We start from the raw sequence: 23,490 nt of genomic DNA, 5'->3' as shown, positions 1-23,490 counted from the left end.
TCCAAATAAATAAAACCCAATAAATCTTTTTTTCATTTAACATTAGTACTACCTACGCGAGTTCCAAAAGCATCCAAACTCACCATCGTAATCTACTCTATAATCAGTGGGAGGCCCCTCCTGTGATGTACTATGATTAAATTCCGCGCCAGAAGACTCAAATTTTTGGCCCTCCCTTATTTTGAAAATAACTATGTAATTTATTGGCCCAAACATCAATCTGCACTTAATACCACACATAGGAAACAATAACCATTTATCCTCTGCCGATGTGAACCTACCTTTCCTGCATTCCCGTTGCTGGACCACCGCACAGTCCCTGAAGGTGTGTGGCTCTGGAACAACAACAGGCAATGCTCCTGGAGCGTCTGCGCATATGAGACACTCCGTCGCTGTCAGTTCTCTCGTAGTGTACCATGCCCATCTATACCACATATCCTGTGCTGCCTTAACCCATTTTCCACAGTTACACTGTTTTCCCGACTCCACCTGTGCATGTACACTCCGTCTGTTCTTGGATTAACATGATTATTCTGTCCTGTAGTGCTAATGGTATCCAATCCCCCTAGACTTCCCCAAAAAATCTTTCTATTCTTACAACCATTGTGAACAACTCCTTCTGACCCAATCTGACATGATCTTACCAGATTGCCCCTTTGTCGTGGCGTCCAGAGGCGGTGATTTGGTCGTCTCCTCCACCGGACCCATGATCCACACTTCCTCACACTTACCCCTACTTACTCATACTTACTCATCCTTCCTCATACTTCCACCAACCTTTATTCCCACGTACTTAAATTCAAGCTTAACATCTGCCTTTTCACGACTAGCTCTAGTGTGTATTGCTGGCAAAGTTTGTGGCGTGGCATGGTCTGAGTGGGTGTGTATTGTTGCATCATACTCATCTGACCCAAGATGGCTACTTCCCTGCAGGGTGGCTTCATCACGGGACCCTTCCAGCCTCTCCTGTCTGCGGGATCCCGTCCAACCTCTCCAGGCTTCGTTCTCCTGAGCCCATGCTGTCGGCCAACACCCACACCTGGATGCTCACAGTGTCAGAAATCTTAACCTCTTTCTTTTGTTCATCCTTTCCCTCGGACTTAACTCCGTCTGTGTCTTTAGTCCGAACCTTAGTGCAGTGATTCAAATGGTACCATGTGTTGCTACCTTCCACTTGAACTGCTGTTGATGTTGCTCGCACCATTGTGTACGGTCCTTTCCGTCTTGGCTCAAGCCACTTCCTCCGGAACACTTTGATGTGCACCTGGTCGCCTGGCACCACTGGCCTCTCAACCAGCTGTTCGAGACTCAAGTCTCTGTTCTCCTCCTGTAGATAGATTGTTCTGTGGATTGCAGTTAATTGCTTCATGTAAGCTGTCCACTCTGTTTGCACCTGCTCAAGTGGGAACTGAGGTGCCGGCCTGGGTCGACCCGTTAGCATTTTATGCGGTGTTAGTGCGTGACTCTATGAGTCTGCATAGGACATCTCATTAGTGCAAGCGGCAAAGCATCTAGTTAGTTTAGTTGAAGCACAGATTCAATTCAATTTCACTTTCCAGGTTCCATTGATCCTCTCATGCATCCCTTGACTCTGTGGATGATAAACGGCCCCACAGCGCTGCTTGATTCGCAGCTGCTGCAGAATGCCTCTTGCACTTTTCTAAACAAACACTTAACCATTATTTGAGCTAATCTCTGATGGAATGACAAACAGATGAATCAATTCTCTTACCAAAAAAAATTTACGACTATTTATCCAATATTTTTTGACCAATGAAATTTACGACTATTTATCCAATATGTATGACCAATATCCTTGTGATGGCGCGACCTCTGGCTCCAGTAACACCATTGGTGCCAAAACAGCAAGCTGGCACTTTGATGCTACTTTCGCTGCTTCATCAGCCGCGATATTACCTTTACCAACCATTTTGTTACCTTTACGATTATTTGACACTTTATCACTGCCAATTTTCAATTTTCATGACTGCAATCCGCTCCTTCATTTGGACCTCCTGTCGCACTGGACTTCCGTCTGACCTCCTGAACCCTCTCTGCTTCCAAACTACTTCAAACAAATAGCAAATATCATGAGCATATGCAGAAACTATGTACACATTCGTAACCTTACCTTTCACCAGTCAACCTGCTTCCGTTAGTGCCTTCAGTTCAGCCAACTGTGCCGAACATGGCCGTTCACACTTCTCAGCTTTCACCGTCACCAAGTTCTCCCCCTTCCTGTTTCACAACTGCAAAACCTCATGATCACCCAAATGATCTCACAACATGATCCATACACAACATAAGTGACATCAGCCTGAACAAGTGGAGTTGCTTCTAAGTCAGGTCTCAGTTTAATGTATCTCACAGCTTCCGACACACGCTCATGTGGTTCTCCTTCAACTCACGTGGAATGACATCTGCAGGACCCGATGTAGTACACTTCTGTATTCTCACATCTGGATGTGTCAAAAGATGCACAACCTGCAAACATCCTGTCCGAGTCACAACATACCTACTCTGATTTATTAGTTCTGAAATCTTATGGTTTTTATTGGAGACATATAAGAAAAATGGCTTCTCATAGACTAGTGTTGGCCGTTTTGGATGACTTTTGCTAATTTCGTTTCAAATTTTCAAAGGCTAACTTAGCCTCGGTTGTCCTCTCCAGTTGTGCTTTCAACCTTTGATCTTTGGATTTTTCATGATTCCTTCCAGAGGAAGCGCATTTTATTGCATAATCCTCCCAAAAGAAGATCATACTTGTTGTATTTTAATTTTACTTATTTATTCATTAGATATTTGTTCATTTATTTTGGACATGGCGCTTTTCTTACTCCCTCCAAGTGGGATGGAGAGATATCAGTAATTCCCTATGGGCTACATAGATACTCTAATTCAGACTATCATTGCTAAAATTTAAATTAGAAACTTTGTTCCGTTTAAATTTTAGAACTTCGTAATAGTGGCACATTTAAATTTTAAATTCAGAAACGTTGTTTTGTTCTGTCCTAGTAACAGTGACCTATCTAAATTCAAGTTTTAGAAACTTAGTAGTTGTGATACATTTAACTTAAAAACTTTGTTTTGTTTTGTCCTAGTAACAGTGACCTATCTAAATTCAAGTTTTAGAAACTTAGTAGTTGTGATACATTTAACTTAAAAACTTTGTTTTGTTTTGTAGTGATGACACACCTGAGGGCGGTTTTTAAACCCTTTTGAGTACGTCCGGTGTAAGTGTACTTCTTCCCTCTATATGTCAATGTAAACCAATACTGGGATTCCTCTGCCAGAGGAACGCCTTGGACCTGCCGGGCCACTTGCTCCGCCCCGCAGGGACTGGCCACGGTCCTGCCGAACACTCGGGTTTCTCGGTGCTCTCGGACAGCTGTAAACAAAGTGTCCCCTCTCGCCACAGGCCCAACATGCCCCCGAGGACCTTCGTCCTCCAGGTGCACCTCTCCTTGACCTTTGACAGGGTCGATGATGGACTTGCCCCTGTGATGGCTGTTCAGCGGCCCCCGCTGCCATGGCCTCATTTCGTACTTCTTGCTTCGCTTGCAGTTCTTCTAACTGCAACCGTGCAAGTTCCCTTTGCATATCCTTCTCCTGCTCATTCCGTTTCAGTTCTTTTCTGTATTTGTTTACTGCATGCACCACGTGGTCTCGGAATTGTCCATGTGACATTGAATTCAACCCCACCACATCCTCCAGCCGCCCCTGAACTGGGGCAAGCAGAGCCTCTTTGATGGAAACTCTGAACAATGTCACCCACGCTGGGCTCTTCTCGATTTCTCCCTCAGACTCTTGTCTCCATTTCTTCAATTGTTGTGCAATGTACACAGCTGGACTCTCTGTTCCTGACAGTGGCTCCCCCTTTAATGCTTCGAGGTCCACTCCCGCAGGAAACTCAGCTCGTAGCGCTCTCCAGAGTGCAGCTCGATATGCATTAAAATCAGTTCCATCAGCTCGGTGGCTCAACATCCAGCCATTCTCACTGTGTCTCAAAATGCCCTCCATGGTAGAAGTTCCAAAACACAGTGCCCACACTGCCTTAATGTGTCCCACAGACAACAGTTTATGCACAGTCTCTTGTTCAAAAGCTCTTATCCATCTACTTGCACCTCTGTGAATGTCCGGCAATCGAGCAACCAGCCCCCCTAGGTCGAGCATCTGCCACGGCACATACTGTCCCTGCGTCATTTCTATCAAACTCGGTGCTGACGCTGTTGGATTCTTATGTTCTTCAGAAGATGCCTTTTGAACTGGAGGTGCCAGTTCGGGTGATTTTTGGTATTGTGGGAGCTGTCCCCTTGCCTGATCTGAATTACAGACGGCGCCTGGCTCAGGAGCTCCATGACTGCTTGATGTAGCTATTTGTGGTTCTGGACGTTCATGAGATATTTTATGATCTTTCATTTCAGAATCTCCTTGTATGTTTACTGCTCCTGGCAGTGTTGGATATAGCTCTGCATTTTTAAAGAAATGTAAAACTTTTAATTCAAGCTCTCTTTTTCCCTGTCTCTTTTCGCTTTTGTCCTTTGGTTTGTAAGCTTTAATCCTTTGTTCCATAATCTTACAGGTAGTTACATTGAAAGTGCCACCTTTTGGCCAGGGTGAGCCGTTAATTTTTGTTCGTTTTTCCCATTTTAGAGATATCTTTTTAATATCTTTGGAATGTTCAGGATGTTTGGCGCTGATGATTATTGTTGGTGTTACATCCATTGTTTCAACTAGTTAGTTCCCTTCTATTGTCTTTTGACTTTTTCTTTTTATTTACTTATCTATTTTCTAAATTTCCCTTATTTATTATTCGAATTCCCCCTTTTTTTTTTTTTTTTTTTTTGAAAGTCAATTTAAATAAAACTAATTATTTACCTCTAATCAATGCTAATTTAATGCTCGGCTAAATTTAGCTTAGATGCAGCTAATTATTGGATTGGATGTTGTCAATGCTAATGTTAAGGTTAGCCTACGTTAGCTTTGAAAGCTTATGCTCTAGGTTATTTTTTTTTAAATTAAACCAATGTTAGGCTAATTTAGCTTTTTGCCTTCTAGTTTGGAGTTTGGTTACTATTATTGCTAATGTTAATGTTTGCTAACCAATGCCAATTGATGTTAGCTTCCTAGCTGTTGCTAATAAATGCTAACCTCTTGCTAATCCTTATTGCTATTGCTAATCAATGCTAATTGTCTTTCTGATCAATGCTAATTATGGCTAACGAAATGCTAACAAATGCTACTAATGCTAACCAATGCTAACTATTGCTAATCAATGCTAATTGTATTTCTGATCAATGCTAATTATGGCTAATGAAATGCTAATAATGCTAATAATGCTAACCAATGCTAACTATTGCTAATCCATGCTACTTATTGCTAATCAATACTAGCTTCCTTGTTGACCAATGCTAATTGAATGCTAATTATGCTATTCAACGCTAGTGATTGCTAATCAATGCTAGTTATTGCTACTCAATACTATTGATTGCTAATCAACGCTAATCAATGCTAAACAATGCTAGTTATTGCTAAGCAATACTAATTATTGCTAATCAATACTTGCTGTATTACTAATGCTACCCAATGTTAATTTATTGCTAATCGAAAGCTCAGTTAATGCTTACTCTGTTTGAAGTGACTCAGGCTAAAGGCGTTGCCCCAACTTTTGCTCACATCCGTGTGTTGCCGATCCAATCCACACACAATGTCCTCCACCAATCCAGATGATCCAACGTACGTCACAGCTACGTCAATTCTGACCAATGAAATAAAAAAAAATTTTTTTTTGACCAATGAAACCTGAACACACCTCTAAATCTAACTCCAATGAAACACGTCTGAGCCACGTACTTCTAACCAATAAAATATGAACACACCTCTAAGCCTACCTCCAATGAACCACGTGAATTTCTAACCAACCAAATATGAACACACCATTACATCTACTTCCTAGACTGTTATTAACTCCTCCCAAGCATAACAATTGAACCAGACATAACAATTGAACCACACCCCAACTCAAAATGGCGTTTGTCACACTTTTTGTTACAAGTTGAGAAAAAGGAGGAAGTACAAACTTTCAGCTGGACAGAGAAGAAATACAATTTAACACAGAAATAACAGTTGCACTATTCTTCACCTCGAAATGGCATTTGTTAAGAAAGAGAAAGAAATACACTTTAACGCGCTGTGAACAGAGAAAATACAGACCAAAAGATACAGAAACAATGCATAAGCGAAAAACTTTCTTTATCAGGAATGTCACATTCACGTCGAACGACGTGATGACTCAATGGCCTAAGGACAGAACCTCTCCCTTAGGAATTGCGAAACCAACATTTACTCGACTGATAACAACTCCGCCATTAGCACATTACCTAAATAAACTAATAATTATTACAGTTCAACCATAAAGTGCCCCTGGAAGACACAAGGAAAGAAAGTGTGATCACACACGAACATTTGAAGCAGCAGGAAACTCTCAAGGCCAGAGCACGCGCCCACACACCAGCCGCGGGAGCGCGCAGCACCCTCTGTCCCCCTGAAAGCCAAAACACATTCACTCGCCTGTTAAGAATAGAACTTTAGAAACTTAACACCAATCACAGCAGTACTCAATAATTCAATAATAACAAGATGCACTCAACAAAAAAGTCATAGCACATTACTGCAACAACTCCTTATCTCCCCAAGTTATTAGTGTGGCAACTATAACAATGAAGCAAATTATAACAATGAAGCAAATTATAACAATGAAGCAAATCTGAGTTTAACTTAAAATGCTACGAATACTCAAAAGTCAAGGGATGATATGAGTCAGAACCTTTTTTCTTTTCTTCTCTTTCTTGATTCACACAAACATCAGATTTCACACACACATTGACAGACAACAGAGACCGGTCCCACGCACTCACACCAAGTCGGTCAAAAGTTTTGTGTCAGTCACCGTTCAAATCTTCACATTTTTAAATTATCAATTTCTTTCATTTAGACTTTTAATTTTTCAGGAGATGTTGGTGTCGGCAATATATGGAATACAAAATGTGTTTTCCCTACAAGCCTTGTGATATGGTCTCTGACCAAAGCAACAGATGCTGACGTGTACCAGCTTCGCTGTGACCTCTCAATAATAATCTCCTGTGGCCAATTTCATAAACGAATTTGAATTTTCTTCTCAAAATGTCTTTATACTGAGGTCTCGGATAACTCCAAAGAGTTCTAAGCAGATATATAAAATTATATAAACATATATACTTAAAATGTGCCCGTATAGAACTGGAATTGACTTTTTCGGAGTTTTCTTGAACTGCTCTTTTGATTCCACCTCCAAACTTTTATGTTCGCAAGTCAATCAATTACCAGCATTCGTCTACTCCTTGACTAGTGAAAATAATTTTCACATATATTAATGACTAATGCGAACCATAGTCCCACGGTAGCCCGAACCCCCCATGCATAAAAGGTCGGCCGTTGGCTTTATGGCATCACTATGGACGAGTGTTTTCCACTCTGCCCGCTCTAAAAGCGTATTATACTATTCCAGTTTAAACTCATCGATTTATTTCCCTGCCCGAGCATTAGCGACTAGCCCTTCTTAATTACCACAAAAAAAACAATACAACAACACAATAGCCCGACCAGCTGCTCACAGCTGTCTGCTTCACAACTCACATCAGCTGCTGTTTACCCAATTTTATCTCAATTAAAACACTTGGCTCCCCTTGGCCCACAATTTCAACAATTTCAGCAGCCCCCCTGCGCAGAGGTAACAATGGAAGGGCTTACCGTGTGCAGGATCCGTCTCTCTCCTGTGTTCTTTTAAATTTGGGGAAGCCGGAAGAAGCCGTCAGCTGTGCTCCACTAACCGAGATTAACTGCGTAATGGTAGGAACAAAATCCCACCTGCCGGCTTGTTACAGCTGATGTCGGTTGTCGGGGCACAGAGGACACGCTCCGCCGGGATCCAGATGCAAACTCTCACGAATTCGGGGTCACCATCATGTTGTGGAGAAATTAGAGTCGAATCCCGCGTTGGTCAGCCGTCCATTGGGGAGTTTATTGAACAAACCGTCACAGCAAAACGTGCATTCGGAATGTACAAAATGTCCACCGTCTTCATTTTGTGACACCCCTTTTATACCGTTTTATCATAACAAGTGTACGTGGCCCTCTCTGGAGGCGCCTAGCTTTCGCAGTTTATCATAAACACGCTCATTCTAACTATCAACAATATTCATATGAACCAGTCAACAAGGCACAGGATGTAACTAGGCCAGAAGTCATGAACATGTCATGACATCCTTCTCCCACACTGCATGCTGCCTGGAGAGAGCAGGGGTGGGGATGATGACACCATTGCAAATGCGATGATGATTGGCTGTGTGGGCGGATGCCCTGCTCACGCTGTCTCACTACACACGCCGACGACTACGACTAAAAACACACAAGACAGCGACAATGGCAACGAGCCAGGGGAGTTCAAAGGAAGCGTTCTCTAATTGGAAGTACCGGCACTACTTCTCACTCGTGGAGATAAAAGGCAAGAATGTGTATGTAACATGCACGCTATGCCCAGGGAAAAAAACTTTATCTACGTCTGCCTCAAGTAACTCAAATCTAATGAAGCACCTTACATCAACCCATACGAATATGACACTTGTTGCTTCTGCAGCTGCTAACCCAACCCCAAGCCCAAAGGGAGCTGCTAACCCAAACCCTGGCCCAAAGGCAGCTAGCTAACCCAACCCCAGGCCCAAATGCAGCTAGCTAACCCAAGCCCAAGCCCAAATGCAGCTAGCTAACCCAACCCCAGGCCCAAAGGCAGCTAGCTAACCCAACCCCAGGCCCAAAGGCAGCTAGCTAACCCAACCCCAAGCCCAAAGGCAGCTAGCTAACCCAACCCCAGGCCCAAATGCAGCTGCTAACCCAAGCCCAAGCCCAAATGCAGCTAGCTAACCCAACCCCAGGCCCAAATGCAGCTAGCTAACCCAAGCCCAAGCCCAAATGCAGCTAGCGTGAGCCCCAGCGAAGGAGACGGAGCCACTCGAAAACAAACAACACTTGATTTTTCAGGTCAGAAACAGGTGACCACCATCACCATTTTATATTCAATATTTATGTTTTTATTTCTATGCATCATATGGCAGGCTGCAATCTAGTTCAAATAAATACCGAATGTTCTAAATGACTGTATATAGTGTTGTTATTCTTCAGTCAGTTAATATAAACATATTTGATGTTAAAGATGTTATAGAACGTAACAGCGTTATAGAACATAAAAAATAACGCCACAGTTACTTTGCTGAGTAACTAATTACTTTTACAATGTGGTAACTGAGTTACTAACTCAATTACTTTTTGGGAGCAGTAACTAGTAACTATAACTAATTACTTTTTAAAAGTAACTTGACCAACACTGCCCACCACAGGCCTGGGACCCCCCTGCTGCATCTACACCCTTCAGAAATATTTCACCATCTTTCTCTTCTCCACCATCACTCATGAGATTTCCTGATCACCTTGAAAGCTTGGTGAAATCAGGGATTAAAATGGTTCCTCTCACGCCAAACATGGCAAGATCAAGAATTCTATCCTTAAAGAAGCATCGAGCCCCTCTCCCTCCTCAGCCTACTCCATCGACCAAAGCCCCCCAGTTCGGCCCCCACCATCGGTGCCCACAGCTGTTATTTCCAACAGTGTCAATGCTGTTGTCTAGGACGCTAAGGGCCTCTGTGTTGGTAAACACCATCTCAACCAGAGGTCCAAGGATGGAGTGAAGAGAGGGACAATCAGACTGTCCAATCAGAGAAATCTCATCCATATCCCTTGCAAGAACACAGCATCCAGTTCAACTCTAGCTAATCTCAAACACACAGTGTTCAATCTCAGATCTTTAAGTAACAAATCATTCTTGATAAATAGTTTTATTTCCTCTCACAATCTGGATTTTATGTTTTTAACTGAGACATGGCTCAACAAAAACACAGCTAATGCAGTCCTGATTGAGTCTAGTCCACTTCACTTCCATTTTGTGTCTGAAACAGGAGAAAACCAGAGGGGTGGGGGTGTTTGTGACATGTTCAGGGACAATATAACAAATAAAAAAAACAATCTTCCATACTTTACATCACCATTTACAAACAACCAAAGAATAGTTTTATTGATGATGTCGTGGATGTTGCTTCATCTGATCATTTCTGTGTTTTCTTTGACCTGTCTGTTACACCCAAACCAGCAGCTGGGTCTGCAGTTGTTCGGGGAAGACTCATAAATGACAGAACAGGGACACAGTTTATGGAAATGATTAGGTTTGAGAACACCCCGTAGTTCTAATGTTGATGATCTGTTGAACTCTTACACTTCAAGTCTCTTAAATGTTTTGGATACCATTGCACCTGTCAAGGTTAGAATGGTTAAAAGTAGGCAAAGGGCGCCATGGAGGAAAGAAGAGTCGGTCAGGGCACAGAAAAGGGAGTGCCGGAGAGCCGAACGGAAATGGCGCAAGTCAAAGCTCCAGGTTCATTATGAGACTTACAAAGAAAAGCTATGTGTGTTCAACCAGACTTTGCGTAGAAGGGAGAGTTATTTTTCTGAAATCATCACAAACTGCAGTAACAACTCTTGTGTCCTGTTTGCTACAGTAAACAGATGAACAAACCCTCCAGTTTCACTGCCTTCAGAACTCATGAGTGTAATCTCTGTACTTTTGTCAGTCAAATAGTGTATGACTACGGCAATCAATTAATTTGTGTGCACGCCTGTGGAACACGGAAGCTGAGAAAGGTAAGGCCCAATCCCAATTCACCCCTTGGCCCTACCCCTTACCCCTTCCCCTCCGTTTTGCGCGTTCACGTGTAGAGGTAGTGTTGTCCCAATACTCTTCCAAAGCCCTTCCCCTTAGCCCTACCCCTCCGTTGTAGCCCTTGAAACGGAGGGCTTCGGCCAGGCAGACTCCGTTTGAAGGGGTATGATATATTTCCCAGAATACAACGCGACTACCGGGAGATCGCGAGTCTTTTTAAAAATGGCAGAAGCAAAGAGAGCACCACACAAATGTAAGTTCTTCTATTTTTTTTGCCATAATTTAACTGTTTTAATCGTTTTAACTTGTGATAACTGGTGTATTGTGTGAGTTTAACATGGTGGCAATGTGTAGTTATTTTCTGTTATAAACGCACATGGGAAAAGTCGCTATTTTACATGGAGTAATCGGTCAATGCATGTGAAGGTGCTGCGAAAGAGTTGTCGTTTTTTAAATTGTAACACGAGTATTTACAAGCAATGTAGTTGGTTAACCATAGAGAAGTTCCTTTTGAGTTACGTGAGCGTTATTTCGCTACCTGTTATCACAAGTATTCAAATACGTGACTGATTCACAGGGACTCAAGCACAAACAAAGAGCCTGATCAGGTTTAGCGCCGAAAACGAAGATCTGTTTCCAAAGTCATCCCCATCCCCAAAAAGAAGTAGGAAGTCCAATCCCATAATGGATTACCTGATACAGGAGAGCCTGAAGGAGCAGAAGCGCCACGAGCAGAAAACGGAGCGCTTTTTAGCTCGGTTTGAGCGCATGATAGACAAACTTTACGGTGAGTTGATGCGCCATGCACCTATTGTACACACAGCCACCACTACCGCATTCTGAAACACCTTTTTTTAATTTTTTACAATGGATGAAAGTGCATGCTATAATGTCATGTCGTGTCTTGTTCCCCCAGAACATCACTGAGCCCATGCAGCACCTCCGATGTGCCATGCACCTCCGCTGTTCCTGCTCCGGTCATCTCGTTCTCCATGATTGCACTGTTGCCCGTTTATATTCATACTGTTTATATTCATACTGTTTATTGTCCATATTTGCACCACACACTTTACAGCAGACACTTTAAGCTGTTATTTCTGAAAATAAGCTGCCTTACCAGTCTGTAATGTGAGCCTAATAAAATAAATTAAGGACAAAAGGTTTGTGAGCATGATTATCACATCAACATCATATGAACGACTGGAACGGATATTGGTATGAAGAGATTTATTATACAAGGGATAACAAAAAAAATTGGGGTACATGATGTGGTCCAATGGGCAATAATTTGTAGGATGACCCGTCTGCTGGAAAGAAAAACATGGAAAGATCAGGCTTTCATCCTCCCAAACCAACACATTGATAGCACACACAATGCAGTGCATTTATTTATGCCATCAAATCTGAACCTGGTAAAAAGAAACCCGCTTCAAAAACGCATGAGCTGCATGTTTATTCCAAACGGAACGAGGCGAGTAACAAAGGCTAAACGTTAGCTTATGCTTTCAGCTAGGTTAGCCAGGTTGGGATACTACTCCAATCAATAAATCAGCAAATCCAACGAGACAAGCAAATTGTTTCTATATTACACGATATCACAAATGTACAGTTAGAAGCACTTTCAAACACACACACACACACACACACAATCATTTTCACACGCCGGCTCTGGAAGCTACCAGCTGCTCACTCACAAGCGTTATTTGCATTAATTTCTTATTGTACATACCGTAACAAGATCCAGCAATGCTCCCAGATGTCGAAGACGCCTTCGCCTGATGGCACTCCGTTGATTCGACGCAGATATTTCTAAAAATATCCGAATAGCCCAGGACAGCGCGAACACCACAGCACCGGTCATGTTTGTTTACTTCTGGCTAAAGCTGTCGCTTTTGGTTACGTAACAACTGACGGCGCGGACTTATTACGTTCGTGAGTGTGAAGTGCTGTCCCAATTCGAAGGGGTGACATTCTTAGCCCTTCGCCTACCCCTACGTTTGAAGGGGCGAGGGGTAGAAAATAGAATTGGGATTGGGCCTAAGAGCGCTGTTTTTGAAATCTCAAAATGTATAATGTCTGTGCTAGCTAATGGTATGGTTAGCCCCTGGGTTGAATTGTATTGCTACTGACACCACGGCCAATTCGGTCAAAAGTATTTTGATGCACATTAAGAGCCTCAGGAAAGGTTAAAAGCTTGCCCGATAGAGCCCGCTTTCATGGAAATCAGCGCAATTGGAAAACTTTGCGGAGCGGGCATGAAAATTTCTCGCGTTTTTCCCTTTGGCAAACTTTCCTTGGTCTCCAACAGATGGGATATGTTTGTAAAAATGCCGGAATTCTCCTTTAAATACGCACAGGTGTGGTTCATCATTTACGCAGGTCCTTTACACACCTTTTCCGAAGTTAAGAGCGTTTGTTGAATCTGACGTGGCGTGTTCGTACGAGACCTTCGTACGAAAAAAGTGAGAGAAATTTAGAATAAAAATACAAAAATGTTCTTGCATGAGGCCCATTGTTATGTCAGTTAGCAGCAATGGAAACAATCAATAATCAATCATCCTGGTAAAGGCACAAACCATTCAAATGGTTTTTCTTACTTGTTCTGGTCTTCTAAACCCAAGGGGTAGATCTTACATACATTTGATGATAATATTTTAATACATTTTATTCATACACACAATTTTCTACAGATTGATGCTAAATTATAATCATTTTCTTTAGCCTTTATTAATCTACGCAGGAAAAGCATTATGATTTTTCCAACTTTAAATAACATGCATGGAGAAGAAAAATGGGTACTTCAATTCATGTGTATTGGTTAGTAGGAACGCCAGCATGCAAAAGAGAGTAGTATAGGATACTTTGTGTCAAAAAAAAGATTTATGGGGGGTAATAAAAGTGTGATTTATGAGGGGGGTAATAAAACAGGAGGATGACAGGAGGGTGGGGTTTTGGTAATGGATAAAAACCCAGACGGGGTCTACGTGTAGAGAGCGACAACGTTGTGAAAGATAGCTGATTCACAATGAGTAGGACAAGGAGCCGTGCGGTTAAAGAAGAAGAAGAGAAATCTTCCCAAGCGACGGAGCGTTTATTTACTCGGCGCTCTCTCATTTGTGAGACACCGGTAACGATATATCAAGATCCTCCACTGATACCAAATGCACCAAAAAGGAGTATGGTGTTCTTGTGCAGGACCCAGCAACCCCCGCCTGAATCTCTACATCAAGAATGGTCGTTGGAGTCCTATGGAATGCAAGGAAAATGGGGGTATGTGTTCAAGTATGAAACAGGCGACCTCTGTCTGTATCAGCTCGATGCGGATGATGAGAAGCTGGGACCCTTGACCAGTGTGGGCACGCTAACCTCCAACGACTGGGGAGTGTTGAAGCTAGCAACCCCCCGTTCTCCTGGAGGTTTGGATCCATCTGAGAATGCGACAACCGTGAAGGAAGACCCTGGAGAAATCAAGGGGGTGTCTGCAGCTAAACGCCCGAGATTGATGACACCTCTAAATGACATCGAGCTAGCCCAAAGAAGGATGGCTTTCAATGCGGTGTGGCAATCGAGAACAGCCGTCACTGGTCGCTGGTTCTTTCGTGCAAGCTACCGGAAACCTAATGAGAAGGATGACGCTGATCTTTTTGTTCTTGAGTGTTTTAACTCAGACTGTGGTGTGTTTAGGAGGGTGCTAGCAATACCTCGAGCTGCATGGGTGGACAAGATGAAAGAAATAGCGGATCGAATTTCCTTGCTCTTCCGGAGCTGTCAGAATTGGGTTGAAATTCTGGCAGTCAAGAAGACTCTGGCTCTATAGACACGCCTCCAATGAGGTGTTACCTCATCATCCTCCACCCCCCAAACATTAACCACACCCATTCCTCCAGGTTTATAAAAGAGACACTCCATCACACACTCTTACCCAGCGATCGAGACAAGGAACAGGATGAGAACTAATGCGCAGAAGACAATGTCAGGGGAGATCCCTGAATGCAGTTCACTGGAGACTTCTCCGACGATCTTGGTGCAGCCTGGGAGCCCGACAGCATCACCGCAGTCTGGATCACCAGACACTGGTAGATACAGCATGGAACCGTATCACCCTCCTTCACCGTCGCCTTCACCCGAAAACTTCTCCTCCTCCTCCTCTTCTCTCGAGATTGAGTTCTCCTCCACGGCACCTGATGACTGCGTCTTAACGCTCTACCGGGTAGGATCAAGCATCAACACCATGGCCATAACACCAGAGGAAGTTGAATTTGACGAGCAGGAGGACTCCCAACTTCCATCAGGCCAGGGTGCATCGGCAGGCACTCAGGATGACCGTGGAGCGGAGGACGTGGATGGAAGAGGAGAGGGCGAGGATGAATTTGATGGGTAGATGAATTATTAAGAGCTGTTGAGTCCTTGAGGGATATACCCATACCGGTTCATCCTTCAGATTACTTTAGAGAACTTAACTATGCACTCCGTAATATAAATCGGGTTAGGGGTGCGAGTGAGGATGATGAGGTAGGTCAAGATAATCAGACAGCTTTCTTACACGAATTAGAACAAGCAGTCCTCAATTTAAACAGACTTTTGTCATCCTTCCGTGATACTGTTTCAGAAGAAACGGCATCACGGACGGACGCAGCGTCAAACCATGTGTCTCCGGAATCCCTCAGTGAAGTTGTATCAGAAGAAGAAGAAGAAACTGTTTCTTCTGATACATCTTTACCGAGAGATGTTCTGATAACCCCAGCAGCGTCAAACCATGTGTCTCCGGAATCCCTCAGTGAAGTTGTATCAGAAGAAGAAGAAGAAGAAACTGTTTCTTCTGATACATCTTTACCGAGAGATGCTCTGATAACCTCAGCAGCGTCAAACCTGTCTCCAGATAGTGTCTCGATAAATCATACTGCTTCGACCTCGTCAGCTGTATCAGAAGAGAACCCACAACACCGCGGAGGTAATTTGAATCAGGAGATTGTAACCAACGCTGATCAAATTCAGAGAAATAACCCACCGCCAATTCTACGTGAACGCTTCAATACTACTGAAATAAGACGCCCTCTCGCGATACCACGGCCACTCCCGGGTAGTGTGCCTGATATTGCCGCGTTCACCACAGCAGTCATGAGTGTTCTCGTTGAAATGGCTGAAACAGCACAATCACTGGTCAAATGTAATGATATCGTCCAGCTGGAGTTAGTCGGGGATAATATCTCTCAACACATAGCTGTTACGGTCACTGATGAAGCTAACGTAATTCTGGATGCATTTCTAGATTTTTTAGATGAGTTAACTCAGTCTAATGCAGAGATAACTTCAGACACTAACATGGAGTTAATTTTACAACTGGTTAGAGGTCCTTCTGGCGGTGCTAAACGGAAGGCTTCAAAAACCTTAGAATGCGAACTGATTCGTAAGAAAAAGCGCCACCTGTACATTGCACACAATCCTGACAATCAACTCTGCTTCGCTGTCAGTCTCGCTTACCTGACTAACCCAGGTTTTACTGACAGTCAGGCCTTAGAACAAGGGAGGGTATGGCAGCAGGCTGTAGGCCTTACTGATCAGACCGCTGTGACCTTGAGTGATGTTGGAAAATTTGAAAATGTTCTGCACAGGAAAATAGTGGTGTTTCACAAAACCACAAGGGATCAGGCTCTGTGTAAGTTTGAGACAGATTTCAGTGATCGTACAAGGCCTCTTTTTCTACTGCTGCTAAAAAACCATTACTACGGGATAAAAAATCTGAAAGGTTTTACAGGATCGCGATACATGTGTCACCACTGCTACACCGGGTACAATAACCCCCACTCACATTTCTGCTCTGGTTACTGTTCTACCTGTCTTGATTCATCTTGTACACTACAGCAATACAGTCCAATAGTCTGTGGGGATTGTAACAGAACTTGTCGCAACTCGCAGTGTTTTGACCGTCACAAAGAACCTCGGGAGAGACCTCGGGCTGGAATGCTTGTGAGTGATTGTGACCTGATTAAACTGTGTGCAACATGTAAGAGATTTTATTATGTTGCGATGAGTAAGGAGAAGACTCTGCATGTTTGTCAAGGCTTAAAATGCTCGATCTGTGGTGAGAAGCTAGCTTACGGTTCTGCAGGTGTTTTTGGTGATCATCAGTGTTACATTCAACCCCGTGTTGCTGATGAACAGCTTGATGAGAAACTGATCTTTTATGATTTTGAATCATTAGTTGGTCAGAATAACGTACACACCCCCTTTCTGGTCTGTGCTAAAACGCTAAAAGGTGAGCTGTACACTGCCTATGGTTTAGACTGTGTACGTCAATTTCTCCTCCATTTCAGGAGACCGCGATACAAGGGTTATACGTTTATAGCGCACAATGCTCGTGGATATGATGGCTATCTTATCCTCAGCGTTATGGTGCAATTAGGAATTAAGCCTTCTCTTATCACGCAGGGGAGTAAGGTTCTCTGTTTTACAGACCGTGATTACGGCTTGAAATTTATCGACAGTTTATCTTTCCTGTCTATGAAACTGAGTTCTATGCCTAAAGCGTTAGGTTTCACTGATCACTGCAAAGGTTTCTTTCCCCACAGATTCTCTTCAGTGCTGAATTTGAATTATGTGGGGCCTTACCCTTCACCTCACTACTACTCTGTAGAACTCATGAGTCCCTGTGAGCAGGAGGATTTTTACAGGTGGTACGGTGAAGTGAGTAAGGGTACATTCAACTTTGAAAAAGAAGTTCTTCACTATTGTAAGAATGATGTTGAAATTCTTTCCAAAGGGTGTGTTATATTCAGGGAGCAGTTTTTTAATGACACGCACGTGGATCCCCTCAAGTGTATCACAATAGCATCGGCATGCATGCGGGTGTTCGTCAGTAACTTTCTCAAGCCTCAAACCCTGGCTATACCATCACCCTTTGATTACAGAACTCAGTGTAAAACTTTCTCACACGCGGCGATCCAGTGGATCGAGTGGGAAGCATACACCAGGGGCATACACATCGGACACGCGTTAAACAGTGGGGAGAGGACGATAGGACCCTATCGTGTGGACGGTTATGCAGAAAACAACAGCGGTGTGGGTGAGATTTTTGAGTTTCACGGTTGTTTCTTTCATGGCTGTCCCAAGTGCTATCTGCCTAAGGATACTTGTCAGATGAGGAGGATACCATTTGAGCAGTTCTATACAGCAACCCGTGATAGGGAAGCGATGCTTCGGTTAGTGCACGGTCATCGTGTACATGTCATGTGGGGGCATGAATGGACCGATATGAAGAAAACCAACCCGGGGGTGATTGAATTTCTCAAGAAATATAATGCCCCCGAACCACTCTCCCCCCGACAGGCTCTGTACGGTGGTCGAACCTGTGCACTCAGGCTGAGATACACTGCAGGGGTAGGTGAAACTGTGCACTATGCTGACTTTACATCTCTGTACCCCTATGTAAACTGCAACTTTCCCTACCCCCTTGGTCATCCCACGATTATCTGTAAAGATTTTGGTGACCCTGACAGCTACTTTGGTTTCATTAGAGCTGTCGTTTACCCCCCGCATGGTCTGTTTTTCCCTGTTTTACCTTACAGGACATCTCACGGTAAACTTGTGTTCACTCTCTGTCGTTCATGCGCAGAAATGAATAACCAGACAGATGCATGCAGTCACACTGATGAGGAGAGGGCTCTAACAGGTGTGTGGGTGAGTGTGGAGTTTAGCAAGGCGTTAAAGCTGGGTTACCGTCTTGCTAAAATCACAGAGGTGTGGCATTTTGACAGATCCAGTAGCACGATCTTCGTTGATTACATACACACGTTTCTCAAGGGTAAGCAGGAGGCTTCCGGTTACCCTACTGATGCAGTTGATGAGGAGAGCAAGTTGAAATACATCAGAGATTACAAACTCCATCAGGGCATCCAGCTGGATCCCGACAAAATAGAGGTAAACCCTGCTAAAAGACAGGTTGCTAAATTGTGGTTGGAGGCTTTGCTGACGCTGTGACGCTTTGCGGTAAGACGTGTTGCATCACTTCCTGTTACCTTGCTCGTGCACTGTGGAATTTCTTGCTCCGCTTGGAGTACTGATAATCACTTTATTTCGATCTATAACTTACACAATTTTGCATAGTTAAACTCTATAGCTTACCGTTCTGTTCTAACACACTCCTACAGATCTTTAATCTTTATTCTCACTTTTTAGCGGTGTGTCTGGTTCTCTAGCGTAGCATGGCTACCGGTTCTCTTTCTCTTCCTCCTTCTCCTGCTTTCACCTGCTCCGTGTGTCAGATGTTTAGTTACTCCTCTGCCTCCTTTAGCGATAATGGTACATGTAACAAATGTAGTCTTTTTGTAGTTTTGGAGGCGAGGTTATCTGAATTGGAAGCTCGGCTCTGCACTGTTGAAAATCAACCGATAGCGAGCCAGGCCCCTTTTGCCAGTGTGGAGCCACCTAGCGTAGCTAGCTCCATTAGCCGCCCCCAGGCAGAACCCGAGCAGCCGGGATTACATCGTGGCTGGGTGACTGTCAGGAAGAGGCATAGCTCTAAAGTCAAGCCCGTTGTTCACCATCGACCTGTCCACGCTTCTAACAGATTTTCCCCACTCAGCGACACACCCGCTGAGGACAAAACCCTGGTAATTGGCAGCTCCATAGTCAGAAACGTGGCATTAGAGACACCAGCGGCCATAGTCAAATGCATTCCAGGGGCCAGAGCGGGCGACATAGAATCCTATTTAAAACTGCTGGCTAAGGATAAACGTAAATATGGTAAAATAGTTATTCACGTCGGCGTTAATGACACCCGGTTACGCCAATCGGAGGTCACTAAAATTAATGTTGCATCGGTGTGTGATTTTGCCAAAACAATGTCGGACTCCGTAGTTTTCTCTGGACCCCTGCCAAATCTGACCAGTGATGACATGTTTAGCCGCATGTCGTCTTACAATCGCTGGTTGTCTAGATGGTGTCCAGCAAACAACGTGGGCTACATAGATAATTGGCAATCTTTCTGGAGAAAACCTGGTCTGATGAGGAGAGACGGCATCCATCCCACTTTGGAAGGAGCAGCTCTCATTTCTAGAAATATGGATGAATTTATTTGCCACCCTAAAACATGACAACCCAGGGTTCAGACCAGGATGCAGAGTTGTAGTCTTACACACTTCTCTGCAGCTTCCCACCTACTGCTACCCACCCAATCAATTAACACAAAAGGAGCAAATCCTCTTGTGCAAAAAGAAATTATTAAAACAAAAACTTTAACTGAACAAAAACATCAAACTATTAAATGTGGTTTGTTGAATATCAGATCTCTCCTTTCGAAGTCTCTGTTAGTGAATGAGTTGATTTGTGATCATCATATTGATATATTTTGTCTTACAGAAACCTGGCTGCAGCAGGAGGATCATGTTAGCATTAATGAAGCAACTCCCTCTGACTGTTTAAATGTTCACGTTCCTCGAACCACAGGCAGAGGAGGAGGAGTGGCAGCTATTTTCAGATCAGGGTTACTCATCAGTCCCAGACCCAAGATTAGTTTGAGCTCTTTTGAATATCTGATTCTCAGTTTTTCCCACGCAAAGTGGAAATCCCAGAAACCTCTTGTGTTTGTTGTTGTGTATCGTCCACCTGGCCCTTATTCTGAGTTTCTGTCTGAATTCTCAGAGTTTTTATCCCAGTTAGTGCTGAGTACAGATAAAGTCATTGTAGTGGGTGACTTTAATATTCATGTAGATGTTGAAAATGACTGCCTGAATATGAACTTTAATTCTATATTAGACTCTATTGGATTTTCTCAGAGTGTTCACGGACCGACTCACTGCCTTAATCACACCCTTGATCTTGTTCTGACTTATGGCATTGAGAGTGAACTGTTAACAGTGTTCCCTCATAACCCTGTCTTATCTGACCATTTTCTGATAACCTTTGAGTTTACATTACTTGACTATACAGTTTCTGAGAAGAAATTTACATATAGAAGGTGTCTATCAGAGGATGCTGTAACCAGATTTAAAGAATTAATTCCATCATCCTTTTCTTCACTGCCATGTGCAGATATGACAGAGGACGACTACATAAACTTTACTCCAGCAGCATTTGACTCTCTTGTTGACAGCACTATAGTTTCAATGCGTACAGCACTGGACAATGTTGCTCCTCTGAAAAGGAAGGTAATCAGTCAGAAGAGATTGGCTCCTTGGTATAATTCACAGCTGCGTGCTTTAAAGCAGACTGCAAGAAAGCTGGAGAGACAGTGGCGTTCCTCTAATTTAGAAGAGTCTCAGTTAGTCTGGAAAGATAGTTTAACAATGTATAAGAAAGCCCTTCGTAAAGCTAGAACTGCTTATTATTCATCATTGATAGAAGAGAATAAGAATAATCCCAGGTTTCTTTTCAGCACTGTAGCCAGTCTGACTAAGAGTCCGAGCTCTGCTGAGCCAGTTATTCCTTTAACTCTCAGCAGTGATGATTTCATGAGCTTCTTTATTAATAAAATTGTTTCTATCAGAGAGAAGATTGATGGAGTCCTTCCCACTATTATCAGTGATGTATCATCAAGTACAGCAGCTTTAGAAGTATCTTTAGAACCTGATTTGTATTTAGACGGCTTCTGCCCAGTTGATCTCTCTGAACTAACAACAGCAATAGTCTCTTCTAAACCATCAACTTGTGTTTTAGACCCAATCCCAACCAGACTGTTCAAGGAGGTTTTCCCATTAATTGACACTTCCATATTGGATTTGATCAATCTGTCTTTGTTGACAGGATATGTGCCTCAGCCTTTTAAGGTTGCTGTAATTAAACCTTTACTTAAAAAACCTACTCTTGATTCAGAGGTGTTGGCTCATTATAGACCTATATCCAATCTCCCTTTTATGTCTAAAGTTCTTGAAAAAATAGTTGCAGCTCAGCTTTGTGATCATTTACACAGAAATAATTTGTTTGAAGAGTTTCAGTCAGGATTCAGAGTGCATCATAGCACAGAAACAGCACTGCTGAAAGTTACCAATGATCTCCTCTTAGCCTCTGATAGCGGACTTGTGTCTGTGCTTGTCCTGTTGGATCTCAGTGCTGCATTTGATACGGTCGATCACAGTATCTTATTACACAGACTTGAACATGTTATTGGGATTAAAGGAACTGCATTAGGCTGGTTTAAATCATATTTATCTGATAGATTTCAGTTTGTTCTTGTAAACGAAGAATCTTCCTCACACACCAGAGTAAGTCATGGAGTTCCCCAGGGTTCTGTGCTTGGACCGATTCTTTTTACTTTATACATGCTTCCATTAGGTAACATTATTAGACAGCATGGCATAAATTTCCATTGCTATGCTGATGATACTCAGCTGTACTTATCTATAAAACCAGATGAAACCAATAGGTTGGTCAGACTACAAGCATGTCTTAAAGACATAAAGACCTGGATGACTCAGAACTGTCTGCTGCTAAATTCAGACAAAACTGAAGTCGTTATCTTTGGACCTGAGCGTTTCAGGGAGAAATTGTCTAGCTATATAGTTACTCTAGATGGTATTTCCTTGGCTTCTAGTTCTACAGTGAGGAACCTTGGAGTTATTTTTGACCAGAACTTATCATTTGACTCGCATATAAAACAGGTTTCTAGGACTGCCTTCTTTCACCTTCGTAATATTGTTAAAATCAGGAACATCTTGTCTCAGAGTGATGCAGAAAAACTAATTCATGCATTTGTTACTTCAAGATTGGACTACTGTAATTCTTTATTATTGGGCTGTCCTACATATTCTCTGAAAAGCCTTCAGTTGATCCAAAATGCTGCAGCCAGAGTTTTGACGAGAACTAACAGCAGAGATCATATTTCTCCAGTTTTAGCTTCTCTTCATTGGCTCCCTGTTAAATTCAGAATAGAATTTAAGATTCTTCTCCTCACATATAAAGCTCTTAATGACCGAGCTCCATCATATCTTAAAGATCTCATTGTAAGATATTTTCCTAACAGAGCACTTCGTTCCCAAACTGCAGGTTTACTTGAGGTTCCCAGAGTTTCTAAAAGTAGAATGGGAGGCAGAGCCTTCAGTTATCAGGCCCCTCAATTGTGGAATAAGCTGCCAGTAAATGTCCGGGAAGCAGACACCCTTTCCACTTTTAAGACCAGGCTTAAAACTTTCCTTTTTGATAAAGCTTATAGTTAGGGATGGCTCAGGTGATCCTGAAACATCCCATAGTTAAGCTGCTATAGGCCTAGACTGCTGGGGGGCCTCATCTGACACACCTTTCCTCACTTTACTCTCTTTATGTATATGTGATATTATTGTGGTCATTAACTCGTGTTTCCCTGTTCCAACAGATATCCTTTGAATGGTGTTACAGTGCCGCCGTCGCGGTGGCCCCCTGCCCCCCTCCCCCCCCCTTTTTCTGTCTTCTCAAACCCCAGCTGGTCGAGGCGGATGGCCACCCTTCCTGAGTCTGGTTCTGCCAGAGGTTTCTTCCTGTTAAAAGGGAGTCGTTTCTCTCCACAGTCGCCTCAGGCACGCCGCTCAGGCCGGGAGATTGGACCGAAAAACAAAAAGTTTTCAGTGCAATCTGTTGGTTTTCTTAGCTAGGAAATTGTTTTTGAATTGGCTCTATATGAACGAATTGGATTATTTTATGAATTATGATTATTATTAATTAATTGAATTCCAATTGGCTTGAATTGGACTTACTATCTAAGTGCCTTGAGATGACAT

This window comes from Odontesthes bonariensis, chromosome 11, assembly GCF_027942865.1.
Source record: "Odontesthes bonariensis isolate fOdoBon6 chromosome 11, fOdoBon6.hap1, whole genome shotgun sequence".
Taxonomy (NCBI): domain Eukaryota; kingdom Metazoa; phylum Chordata; class Actinopteri; order Atheriniformes; family Atherinopsidae; genus Odontesthes; species Odontesthes bonariensis.
This window is presented reverse-complemented; position numbering follows the sequence as displayed.